Genomic DNA, 13,872 nt, shown 5'->3' with positions numbered 1-13,872 from the left:
CATTTTCCCTTAAAGAAATGGCTCTAAATGATTAATAGTTAAAAATATGCAATTAATTTAATATTTGGCAATGAATCGATGAATTGACTAATCGTTGTAGCTCTTTACCAGTTTTTATAAAATGCATTTTTATGTATTTTCAAAATGCAAAATACATATTTATATTTCAAATACATTTTTCACGCCAGTATTTTGTATTTGCATTTTCATACATTTTTTGAGCAAGTATTTGTAATTTGTATCAAAATACTTGTTGATTTCTTTTCGTCCATCTCTGCAGAGAGGTAAGTATAAACCTAACAATAGAGCTCTTCTATCATCTAGACCAGGGGTTTTCTAAGTAGGAATGTAAATAGAATAGCCTAAACGTGTGTGCTTTGGTTACAGAGATACAGTAGTTTGGGGGAATTTGACAGTTTAAAAAATGTGCAGGGATACTTACAGTAACAATACAGTTTTGTGACAGAACTTTCACTTCAGTGATTTTGTTTCACAAATACCAGGTAGATAACTGCAGGGGAAGGATAATTCACAATTCACCCTCTGTGTGTGTGTGTGTGTGTGTGTGTGTGTGTGTGTGTGTGTGTGTGTGTGTGTGTGTGTGTGTGTGTGTGTGTGTGTGCGTGTGTCTCTGTGTGTGTGTGTGTGTGTGTGTGTGTGTGTCTGTGTGTGTGTGTCTGTGTGGGTGTGTGTGTGTGTGTGTGTGTGTGTGTGTGTGTGTGTGTGTGTGTGTCTCTGTGTGTGTGTGTGTGTGTACGTGTGTTCAGACCTGGCACTCATGTTAATGGTTCAGGTTGTTCATGCTGGGCACAGCTGTAAAGCTCCAGTTTAGGCATCTGATCTATTTTCTCCCCATGCCACAGCACAGAAAAACACCATAGAAAACACTATAGATGGTCATATCGCCATATTTATAGACTACTTAATTTAGACCTATCATTATTTAGAGAGAGAGAGAGAGAGTTCAAGATCTTGCTCCCCCAAACTTTTTCATATCAAGGACGCCTCATTTATCCCACATCAGGGCCCCTTTGATGAGATTTTGTCTCTCAAACCAAAATCAGAATATTTCTGATGTGAATTTGTCCAGAGTTCCATGACTGTATTGTAGCTAGAGAGATATCAGAGAAACTATGATCACAACAGTCATTCTTATATTCTCTACATTTGACTATAGAAATGACTAGCAAAGTACCCGACGTTGTGGAAGTGAATGTGTTTTTAACCACAGACAGGGTGAGTTGCAGGATCCTGAGTAAATAGTTAGTAGGAAAAGAGCTTAGAACGTCAGAGAGGGCGTGCATTACTGGATGTTATCAGTTAATTTGCCTTACTTGACATTGCACGCTCTGCGATGTGACTATTGCGCATGTGCACATTGCGATGACGATGCTGAAACGATATATTGTGCAGCCCTAATTCCGCCCTTGACCATGATTGGTTAGAGATCTCACAAAGGTATATAGCCGCTGGACGAGTGCTTCTCGCCATCAGTTTGTTATCCAGTCTGTGAGCTAGTGGACAGGCTGGGGATGAGGAAGGGTGAGTGTTTTTACAACATTATCCTTATTCAACTGTGAAGTCTGTGAGTCAGTTGTCTAGTGAACAGGCTGAGGACGAGGCAGGGTGAGTGTTTTTACAACATTATTCTTATTCAACTGTGAAGTAGAGATGGGCATTTCTAGCAAAAACACTATTCGAAATTCGCTGGCCAAAGTCGACTTTTAATCGAAATTCGAAAATAAAATAAAAATGTATACATATATTTATTTTTTTTGTGAGTGAAATGTTGCATTGTCTCCCCTGATTCTAAGTCTAAGGCTTTATTAATTAATAGAAAAAGCTTCTGCTGTGGATTTCTAGCTCAAACAAGCATTGCACCACTGAAGTAAAGAACATGTTACATGACATTGACATTTTCGAAAATAAAAAACAGTTTTGACAATCATGAGTGGTTCATTAAATATTTAGTAGGCTCAGGTCTGAGTGCCAAAGGGGTGCCAAAGTCACCCTCTCTCCCTCTTCATGGGATTTCATCCGCCATTCATTTTTCCATAAACCTTGCTTAAAATGCTTATAAAAATTGTTTTACTTGCTCAAACCAAGCGATTCGACTATACTTAGAATCAGGGGAGACAATGCAACATTTCACTTTTTTTTTTCCGAATTTCGACTTTCAATAATAAAAGTCGACCTTGATAATAACAACGATTATTCGAAAATTCGAAATTCGATGCCCATCCCTACTGTGAAGTCTGTGAGTCAGTTGTCTAGTGAACAGGCTGAGGACGAGGCAGGGTGAGTGTTTTACAACATTATTCTTATTCAACTGTGAAGTCTGTGAGTCAGTTGTCTAGTGAACAGGCTGAGGACGAAGAAGGGTGAGTGTTTTACAACATTATTCTTATTCAACTGTGAAGTGTGTGAGTCAGTTGTCTAGTGAACAGGCTGAGGACGAGGCAGGGGGTGTTTTTACAACATTATTCTTATTCAACTGTGAAGTGTGTGAGTCAGTTGTATAGTGAACAGGCTGAGGACGAGGCAGGGTGAGTGTTTTACAACATTATTCTTATTCAACTGTAAAGTCTGTGAGTCGGTTGTCTAGTGAACAGGCTGAGGACGAGGCAGGGTGAGTGTTTTACAACATTATTCTTATTCAACTGTGAAGTCTGTGAGTCAGTTGTCTAGTGAACAGGCTGAGGACGAAGAAGGGTGAGTGTTTTACAACATTATTCTTATTCAACTGTGAAGTGTGTGAGTCAGTTGTCTAGTGAACAGGCTGAGGATGAGGCAGGGTGAGTGTTTTTACAACATTATTCTTATTCAACTGTGAAGTGTGTGAGTCAGTTGTATAGTGAACAGGCTGAGGACGAGGCAGGGTGAGTGTTTTACAACATTATTCTTATTCAACTGTAAAGTCTGTGAGTCGGTTGTCTAGTGAACAGGCTGAGGACGAGGCAGGGTGAGTGTTTTTACAACATTATTCTTATTCAACTGTGAAGTCTGTGAGTCAGTTGTCTAGTGAACAGACTGAGGACGAGGCAGCGTGAGTGTTTTACAACATTATTCTTATTCAACTGTAAAGTCTGTGAGTTAGTTGTCTAGTGAACAGACTGAGGACGAGGCAGGGTGAGTGTTTTTACGACATTATTCTTATTCAACTGTGAAGTCTGTGAGTCAGTTGTCTAGTGAACAGACTGAGGACGAGGCAGCGTGAGTGTTTTACAACATTATTCTTATTCAACTGTAAAGTCTGTGAGTTAGTTGTCTAGTGAACAGGCTGAGGACGAGGCAGGGTGAGTGTTTTTACGACATTATTCTTATTCAACTGTGAAGTCTGTGAGTCAGTTGTCTAGTGAACAGGCTGAGGACGAGGCAGGGTGAGTGTTTTTACAACATTATTCTTATTCATCTGTGAAGTCTGTGGGCTCTATCTTCCGACAGGCGCTATCCCCTAATAGCACTTGTGCACCTGTTTGCGCATGCCTTAAGGTATGGAAGATAGCATTCCGCTTTGCGCCGTCTGCCAGGTGTTCTGCCGAGTTTTGCTCCCCTGCCCAGCACCAAAAAAAAACATCCCCACCTCACGGGAGTATACTTGCAATGATTTATACAGAAATGTAACTGTTTAAAAGTGATATAATTGTCTGGTAGACATGACCTCCCTGATTTCTAAGTTAAAACAGCCCCGAAATATGTTGGGGATGCAATTCTCGGCCGGGATGCGGAAATATTCACGGCACGTGTCGCAGACGCAAATTAGAGCCGTGCCAAAATCATCTGCGCCCCAAAATGCCTGCGCAAACGGGATTTGGGCGGTCTTAAAGGGATAGTTTGGTTTGTTTGAAGTGGGGTCGTATCAGCTAGTTGCATACACTAATGAAATAGGTACAGTGTTCTGGGCGCTGAGTGCACCGTCCATCGAGATCCAGCACTCTGAAGCAACAGCCTCCACAGCTCTGTTTCTCTAGTACATGGGGTCAAGAACTAAAACGTAATTTACCCACCTAAAACAACGCCCACCTAAACAAATCAATATCAGTGTATACATGCACACTCTATTTTGGCAATTTTCAGTGCTTTACTTTACCGTCAAACAGCCCTAGCTATTTCCTCCCAACCGTATTCCTCCGCTAAACGCCTGCACAGAGCACAGAGCCGCGGTTTACAAAACAGGAAGGCTTAGAAGAAGAGAGACAAAACACTGACTTACTTTAGAGACAACAAGTCACCTGGCCTCTCTGGTCTGGGACGTTTTCCCCAATTTATCCTGGGAATGGTGAAAAAGGTCTGCAGGACACCCGGCATTTAGGCAGCATATTATGGCAGTTCCTCGTATCTCTCTTTCTGCCTGTTCACTCTGCAAAAGTTCCTCTTCTGTATATTACTCTCTCTGGTTCATAATTGTATCCTCTTGTCACCAAGGTGAATAGCATATCGCTGGCTCTAGATAAAGGGTAGAATAAGGTGAATGTGATTATTTGCAGTGTTTATTATAAAACAATGTTATTCTGGTCTAATTATGAGCTAGTGGCATAACCTTGATGTAAACAGCAGATAAAACGTGTGCGTAATGACTTCTCCATGCTGTGGAGAGGTGTGTATCGCGCTTCATACCTTCACCAGTCTCCTTCCCTCCCTCTGACACATGTAATTCTGTGTGTTTAAATTCTGTTTTGTGGTTTGTTTGATTTGAGTATCATAGTATTTCTAAGGTAAATTCTCTCATTCTCTGGATATGAAAATGCACATGCTGATATCCTAATTATACATTTTCTTTTTTCTGCACCCCCAACCTTAAAGTTCAAAATTCGCCTATAGTCACAACATGTACATGTGAGTGTTTCTAGCACTGTTGTGTGTGTTTTTGGGTGAGTGAATGTCGGTAGCATTGTACTGCTATCTAACTAGCGTTCACTGTGAAACGCACTTTCTAATGCATGCACAGTGAAGATGTTGGCGACGTATCCCGTGCCTTTAACGTTAGCCATGGCTTTTCAATCAACAGGAAGAATAACAGAAAATGTAGATTTATTTTTTATTACAAATTTCTTGGCAAGGATGAATGGATGCATTACGTCACGGTCAGGCAACACATCTAGGGGAGAATAATGTAATATAAGTTAATAAAGATGCACAAAGTTTCATTTATAATATAATAATAATAATAATAGACGGGTCTACTCCGGGTCCGGGCACAAATTTCCCGGGTCCATTATGGGTCCGGGTCTGTAATTTTGGAGGAGTGAAGACCTCTATTTCAGGGTATTCAAGTCCTCAGTAGTTTGTAAAACAGCTCCTCCTGCTGACATTTATTTTGCAGCTGCTAACGAGTGAGATTGCAGAGTGAAGCTATAATGTCTTAGTTGTTTGTGAAACATGGTTACTCAATCTATCTAATCTGATCTCATTTTATCCCACGTTCACACCATACGCCAAAGCAACGCTCAACCTACGCTGAACCCACAAGTTTCATTTCGGCGTCCTTGTTAACAGGCGACTGAGGGGAGGTCGCGTGCGTGCCTTGCTCAAGCCACGCTCAAGCCGCACTGAAGCGATCGTTCAGGATTCAGTCCTATTTTCCAAGCGTGAAGCTTGAAGTTGTGGGCGGGGTCAAGGCGCGCCGAGTGAGAAGTGGTTGATAGAAAGAGTGAGAAGTGTCAGTTTTTCACCCTTGCCTTTGTAAATCCTATATTTGCAGGACTGCATGGGAGGAAGAAAAGGAGCTGAAGACATATTTTTCCTGTTGTTGCCTGTGGACTGACAAATAATGGCCAAATCACGTAAGCTTACTTAAGCTCACTTAACTTTCAACACTTTATAGGCTAAACACAGCAGAAATTTGTAAAATGGTTTCTGTCTAGACTAGAGTCTAATAATTTGCAGAATGTTGTTTAGATAAAAAAGAGAGGGACTGAGGAGCACACATGTTACACAAGCCTATTCTCAATTAAATTTTTGTCTAATTGATGTACTGTAGTCTGATGCACCTGTAGGTCTGATCTGGTGTAGCCTGATGTCTCTACTGTCAATATGTGGATTATTGTACATCATATTCTTGTAACATTTGAATTGGGCATCTGTATTCTCACTCTATAGATTACAGCACAAGCGATTGTTAGGTCCTGTGTAAATATGTATCCTTCACTAAAAGCAGATTATTGTCCTTTCTCTAAACATTTTAAACATGTATCCTTCACTAAGAGCAGATTATTGTCCTTTCTCTAACACTTTTAAATATGTACCTTCACTTAAAGCAGATTATTGTCTTTTCTCAAATGATCTGTCCTGATTATCTTCACTAAAAACGGATTATTGCCCTTTATCTAAACATTTTAAATGTGTATCCTTCACTAAAAGCAGATTATTGTCCTTTTTCTAACCATTTTAAATATGTATCTTTCACTAAAATCAGATTATTGTGCTTTTTCTAACCATTTTAAATATGTATCCTTCACTAAAAGCAGATTATTGTCCTTTTTCTAACCATTTTAAATATGTATCTTTCACTAAAATCAGATTATTGTCCTTTTTCTAACCATTTTAAATGTGTATCCTTCACTAAAAGCAGATTATTGTCCTTTCTCTAAACCATTTTTAAATATCTATCCTTCACTAAAAGCAGATTATTGTCCTTTTTCTAACCATTTATATATGTATCCTTCACTAAAAACAGATTATTGTCCTTTTTCTAACCATTTTAAATATGTATCTTTCACTAAAATCAGATTATTGTCCTTTTTCTAACCATTTTAAATGTGTATCCTTCACTAAAAGCAGATTATTGTCCTTTCTCTAAACCATTTTTAAATATCTATCCTTCACTAAAAGCAGATTATTGTCCTTTTTCTAACCATTTTAAATATGTATCCTTCACTAAAAGCAGATTATTGTCCTTTTTCTAACCATTTTAAATATTATTTAAAATGGTTAGAAAAAGGACAATAATCTGCTTTTAGTGAAGGATACATATTATGTATCCTTCACTAAAAGCAGATTATTGCCCTTTCTCTAACCATTTTAAATATGTATCCTTCACTAAAAGCAGATTATTGTCCTTTTTCTAACCATTTTAAATATAATAATAATAATAATAATAATAATAATAATAATACATAAGTTTTATATAGCGCTTTTCTGGGGAACTCAAAGACGCTTTACAATACATAGAAAAGTAATACAGTAAACAGAACTAAATAACAAGAACGAAAACAAATACAAATGAATAGATTGCAGAGATGGAATGGTGGTTAGAGGTAGAAGTCAGATATTGTAGGCTGTTTTGAAGAGGTGGGATTTGAGTTGGGTTTTGAAGGAGGTGAGTGAGTCGGAGTTTCTGATATTGAGGGGCAGAGAGTTCCAGAGGGTTGGGGCAGCGATGGCAAAGGCTCTGTCCCCCGTGGTGCGGTGCTTGGTTTTGGTGATGGGGGTGAGGAGGTTGGCATCAGCAGAGCGGAGACGGCGGATGGGGGAGTGGCGCTGGAGGAGATCTGTTAGGTAAGAGGGAGCCAGATTATTGAGGGCTTTGTAGGTGATGAGCAGGATTTTGAAGTGGATGCGGTGTTGAATGGGGAGCCAATGGAGATGTTGGAGGATGGGTGTGATGTGTTCTCTGGAGCGGGAGTGGGTGAGTAATCGGGCAGCTGAGTTTTGGACATATTGCAGTTTACGGAGGACAGTGGAAGGGAGGCCATAGAGGATGCTGTTGCAGTAATCTAGTCTGGAGGTGATGAAGGCGTGGATGAGTATTTCGGCAGCTGAGGGGGAGAGAGTGGGGCGGAGTCGTGCAATGTTTCGGAGGTGAAAGAAGGATGTTTTGGTGATGTTGTTGATGTGTGACTTGAAGGAGAGGGTGGGATCCAAGATGACGCAGAGATTTCTGACCAGAGGGGAGGGGGTGACTGTATGCCCATCAATGCAGAGTGAGAGGTTCTGGGAGGAGGGGAGGAGGGATTTTGGGCCAAAGATCATGATTTCTGATTTATTGCAGTTGAGTTTGAGGAAGTTGTTGGTCATCCAGGTTTTTATTTCAGTGAGACAGTCAGTGAGGGTGGTGAGAGTGGCAGGGGTGATGGTTTTGGTGGAGATATAGAGCTGGGTGTCGTCAGCGTAGCAGTGAAATTGTAGTCCATGACGGTGAATGTTGTGACCTAGGGGGAGCATGTAGAGGATGAAGAGAAGGGGACCAAGCACCGAGCCTTGGGGGACTCTGTGTAATACTGGGGTGGTGTGGGATTTGCAGTTGTTGATGGAGATGAAGTGAAAGCGGTCAGACAGGTAGGATGTGAGCCAGGAGAGTGCTGTGCCGGTTATGCCAATTGATTTTAAGTGACTGAGGAGGATGGAGTGGTTGATGGTGTCGAAGGCTGCACTGAGGTCAAGGAGGAGGAGAATGATGAGGGAGCCAGAATCAGAGGAGAGGAGGAGGTCGTTGGTGACTTTGAGTAGTGCTGTTTTGGTACTGTGGTGTGATCTGAAGCCAGATTGGAATGTTTCATAAAGCTGGTTGGTGTGGAGGTATTGTTTGAGTTGAGTTGCGACGGTGCGTTCCAGTATTTTAGAGAGAAATGGGAGGTTGGAGATGGGTCTGAAGTTGTTGGGGTTGTCGGAATCCAGGCCGGGTTTTTTGAGGGTGGGTGTGATGGCAGCGAGCTTGAGCGGGGAGGGGACGATACCAGAAGTGAGGGAGGAGTTGATGATGTCGGTGATGGGTGGGGCAAGAGGAGAGAGACAGGCTTTGACGAGGCTGGAGGGGATGGGGTCCAGGGGGCAGGTGGTGGATTTTATGCCAGAGAGTTGTTCACAGAGGTCAGATGAGGTTATGAGGGAGAAGGCTGGAAAGCAGTGGGCTGTTGGCAGGGAAGGTGCAGGGTCCAGATCGGGGGTGATGGCAGAGGAGGTGGTGGCTAGCTGGTTGTGGATGTTTTCAATTTTAGAGTGGAAGAAGGAGAGGAAGTTGTTGCATTTGTCCGAGGTGAATGATGGTGAGATATTGTCCAGTGGTTTGAGGAGCTTGTTGATGGTGGAAAACAGAGTGCGGGGGTTGGAGGATCCGGAGTGTATGATGTCAGAGTAGAAGGTGGAGCGGGCATTGTTGAGTGCAGACTTGTATTGATGAATGAGTTCTTTGTAGGCCAGTGTGTGTACAGTGAGTCCGGTTTTTTTGTAGAGGCGTTCCATTTGTCTGCATTGTTTTTTGAGGATGTGCAGTTCAGGGGTGTACCAGGGGGCGGAGTGAGTGAATGTGATGGTTTTTGTTTTTATGGGGGCAAGCTGGTTGAGGCAGGTGGACAGTGTATGGTTGTAGAAGTTGACAAGGTCCATGGGAGCCGGGTTAACAGGGAGGGAGAGGTTGGATATGGTGTTGGATAGACAGGTAGAGAAGGAGATGGGGCAGATGGATTTGAGAAATATTGTGCGGTCTTGTTTGGGGTGGGGAACAGGGATGTTGATGTCCAGTGTGATAGCAAGATGGTCGGAGATGGTGAGGTCGGTGTTAGAGATGCTGTTGATGTGGAGGCCAGTTGTGCAAATCAAGTCCAGGATGTGTCCGCGGGTGTGGTTAGGGAAATTGACATGTTGGGTGAAGTTAAAACAGTTGAGTATGTCCAGGAAGTCTATTGCGCTTTTGCAGTCCGGGGAGTCAATGTGGAAGTTGAAGTCGCCAAGAAGTAAAACAGACAGTGAATATGTGGACAGTTGTGTGAGGAATTCTGAGAAGTCGGATAGGAAGGAGGGGTTGGGTTTGGGAGGACGGTAGATGAGAGCAATGAGTAGGGATTTGGAGCCAGGAAGTATGAAAGCCAGGTGTTCAAAGGAAGGTGCAGCAGGGATGGAGAGTGGTCGGGGGTTTAGGTCTTGCTGGTAGATGACAGCAGTTCCTCCTCCTCGTCCCTCAGTGCGTGGGTTGTTTAAGTATAAGTATCCAGCGGGGGTGGTTTGATTGAGTGAGAGATAGTCGTGGGGTTTTTGCCAGGTTTCAGTGAGACAGAGCAGATCCAGTTTATTGTCAGTGATGAACTCGTTGAGAATGATACTTTTATTGTTGAGGGATCTTGTATTAAACAGGGTGATTTTCAGGCGCTTTTGTTTTGAAGTTGAATTGGCGGAAGTGGTTATTTTGCGGAGGTTCAAAGTATTCACGTGGGGGTTGATCTGATGACGTGCTTTGTTGTGATGACGGAAGGCGGAAGTGCAGGAGCTGTTTTCGGAGTTGGACCAGAGAGATGGAATGCAGTTTATGGCGGTGGATTTATAGACAAACTTGCGGCGGGAGCTTCTATGGATGTAGCGGTGGCGTCGTAGCAGTCCGGAGTTTGTTATTGCTGTGATGAGTTGCGTAGGAGGAGGCGATTGATGGTTTAGCCGGAGGAGTTGCGTGGTTGAGTAACGTAGTGCCATGGCCGAAGCAGTACTGGAACAGATGTTGAATGAAAGATGCGGTAGGCACGTTGGCAGTAGAGAGACAAGGAAAACAAGCAGCAGCATTGTGGATGGAGAGGCTTGGTGTTCTGGGCCTTGGCCCGTTGTAGTGGACGGCAGCGTTCTCACCGGGCCAGGTGGAGGCCTGCCCGGGATCTGCCTTCAGCCGCGGGCGCGGCGGTGTTCTTCAGCGGTAGTGGAAGGCAGCGGTCCCAGCCAACAGGGGCTAACCGCACCGAGACAGGTGGAGGCCTGTCCGGGGTCTACCTTCCAGCAAGCGGTGGTGGAATAGAAGTCCGGCTGGACACAGGTGAGTGCCAAGCGCAAATCTAGTAATCCAGATGGAGTGAGATGGATTGTTATTTCAGGCCGATGGCCGAGTTATCTGTTTTGGACAGCCGATGACAGTGGCAGATTGAGAAATGAGTCCAAACAGATCAAAATGAAAATATAGAAACTAAAGCTATAATTCAAACTATTTGCTAGACGGAGGGAGAAGCGGCAGCCAAAAGCGCGCCAGCCAAAAGCGCGCCAGCGTCCTCTCCACAACCGGAAGTGAGAAATATGTATCCTTCACTAAAAGCAGATTATTGCCCTTTCTCTAACCATTTTAAATATGTATCTTTCACTAAAAGCAGATTATTGTCCTTTTTCTAACCATTTTAAATATGTATCCTTCACTAAAAGCAGATTATTGTCCTTTCTCTATCCACTTTATATATGTATCCTTCACTAAAAGCAGATTATTGTCCTTTCTCTAACCACTCTATATATGTATCCTTCGCTAAAAGCAGACTATTGTCTTCTCTCAAATGATCTGTCCTGATTATCCTTCACTAAAAGTGAATTGTTGCCCTTTCTCTAGTCTCGCTGGCCAGCCTCGTCTCCCTTCCGTCCAAGGAGTCTGGCGCCACGGAAACAGGAAACAGGGATAAGCCCCCCCCTGCTCTACAGCTGCTCTCCCATTGGAGTGACTGTTTCGGTGGCAGCCGGATGTCCGCTCCCGGCTTATTACAAGCTCTGTCATTGGCTCCGACCATGTCAATCAGAGCTCCCTCTTCCCTGTGTGTCGCTGTAAATAGTGCCTTGCCGCCTCAGTGAAAACAACAACGCTAACTAGCTAGCAAGCTAACGGCAGAAACCATGGATGTATTAGCTCGTTGCTACACGCTGAAAACGGCAAATTGGATTGTTGGAAACTATTTTCCAAGGGCACTGCAGCTAAGCGCCGCCCATCGCAATCCTATGGAGACCTGCGGTGCCAGACTCCTCGGACAGAAGGGAGAGGAGGCTGGCCAGCGAGACTACCCTTTCTCTAACCATTTTAAATATGTATCCTTCACTAAAAGCAGGTTATTTTCCTTTCTCTAACCATTTTATTATGTATCCTTCACTAAAAGCAGGTTATTTTCCTTTCTCTAACCATTTTATTATGTATCCTTCACTAAAAGCAGATTATTGTCCTTTCTCTAACCATTTTATTATGTATCCTTCACTAAAAGCAGATCATTGTCCTTTCTCTAACCTTAATCATGAGATTATTTTTGGAACAGGGAATTGTCTTTTATAGAAATTTGTCACGTTTATCATGTTCTGTGATGGAGGTCACATGACTCCAGTCTTCCGTTTTAAGTGCTCATGAGCCAAAAAGATTGAGAATCAATGAGCCACCAGGACTGAGATGATTTTTAATTTTTAATTGTCACAGTGAAGAAATGACATAATTGTCCTTTGAGTTAAAAAATAACCTCTGATTTGCAGGGCGCAACAAGGATGGTATCAACAAGCTGCGAAAGGTTTTCGATGATCTGGATAATGAAGAGTTCAAGACGTTCAAGTGGTCCCTGCAACAGGCTGACATCTTGGAAGACTTCCCTCTCATCACAAAGAGCCGACTGTGTAATGCAGACAGGACGGACACAATTGATGCGATGGTCCAGACCTACCCTGACAACTCTCTGGAAGTGACCAATAAAGTTTTGAGGGAGATGAAGAAGCTTGATCTAGCGCAGAGTTTGTCAGAAGGCAAGTCATAGGAAGATAAAAGTGTGAACAGGTCTAATGTTCAAGTGTGGTCATACCATGATAAAAGTTTCACAAATCTGAAAGTATTTCTTGGTGAGAGTGTAGGGTCCCCTTGGTACTCTAGAACAGATTTGAAAGGTATATCTTTGAACTAGACTTGGTTTTATGTGGTCTAGATGGGGAAAAACAATGAAATCTTCAGTTTTCCATTTTCACAGAAAGGATAAAAGTTTCACAAATCTCAAAGTGTTTCTTAGTGAGAGTCTAGGGTCCCCTTGGTAATCTAGTCCAGATTTGAAATGTGTAAGTGTAATGGTCTTTGAACTGGACCTGGTTTTATGCGGTCTAGATGGGGAAAAACAATTAAATCTTCATTTTTTCCATTATCACAGATAGGATAAAGGTTTCACAAATCTCAAAGTGTTTCTTGGTGAGAGTCTAGGGTCCCCTTGGTGATCTAGCCCAGATTTGAAATGTGTAAATGTAATGGTCTTTGAGCTGTATCTGGTTTTATGCGGTCTAGATGCGGAAAAAAAACAATGAAATCTCATTTAAAATCGCGGCCATCTTGGATTTGAGGTCAAATCTGACTTCCCTCCACATCTGAAAATAAACCTTATGGTATTCACTCACTATCTGATTTGTGAAACCTTTATTCCATTTGTGAAAACTAAAATAAACTAAAATAATAATTTCACTGAGATTTCATAGTTTTCCCCCCATCTAGACCGCATAAAACCAGGTCCAGTTCAAAGACCATTACACCTACACATTTCAAATCTAGGCTAGATTACCAAGGGGACCCTATAGTCTCACAAAGAAACACTTTGATATTCGTGAAAATGTTATCCTATATGTGAAAATTGAAAAATAGAAGATTTCAGTGTTTTTGCCCCATGTAGACCACATTAAACCAGGTCTAGTTCAAAGACCATTATACTTATACCTTTCAAATCTGTTCTAGGTTACAAAGGGGACCCTACACTTTCACCAAGGAATACTTTCAGATTTGTGAAACCTTCATCATGGTATGAGGACACTTGAACATAAGACTAGGGAGGAATGGCAGCCATCTTGGATTTGAGGCCAAATCCGCCTTCCCTCCACATCTGACAATAAACCTTATGGTATTCACTCACTATGTGAGAAATTCCGTGATTTTTTGAAGAAGTGCACAATTGTTATAAGCACATTTGCACATTCGACGCTGGGGAATGGCGGCCATCTTGTAATTTTGGTCAAATCTGACTTCCCTGCCAATCTTAAAATAAACCTTATGGTGCCCCCTAACTATGTGTGAAATTTAAGGTCAAATATCAGAAGTAGTAACTGAAATAAGTCCAGTTTGAACACAGAGCCAGCTGTGACCGCTTGGTGATCTGAGGGCCGGTGTTATGCCGAATTCTGCATGAGAATTGCATCCCC

At 42.4% G+C, this 13,872-nt stretch overlaps 1 long non-coding RNA gene across 1 annotated transcript; it reads left to right on the top strand.

The window, feature by feature from the left end:
* The first annotated feature begins 1,504 nt into the window (after positions 1-1,504).
* Positions 1,505-12,482, top strand: LOC310794631. Its single transcript, XR_014553578.1, has 3 exons — positions 1,505-1,542; positions 5,702-5,783; positions 12,184-12,482. It is a non-coding gene; the product is annotated as an uncharacterized lncRNA (long non-coding RNA).
* The last annotated feature ends 1,390 nt before the right edge of the window (positions 12,483-13,872 follow it).

Source organism: Poromitra crassiceps (genome assembly GCF_964638095.1).
Source record: "Poromitra crassiceps genome assembly, chromosome: 20".
NCBI classification, from domain to species: Eukaryota; Metazoa; Chordata; class Actinopteri; order Beryciformes; family Melamphaidae; genus Poromitra; species Poromitra crassiceps.
The sequence above is the reverse complement of the archived record's forward strand: the minus strand, read 5'-3'. Positions and strand labels throughout refer to the sequence as shown.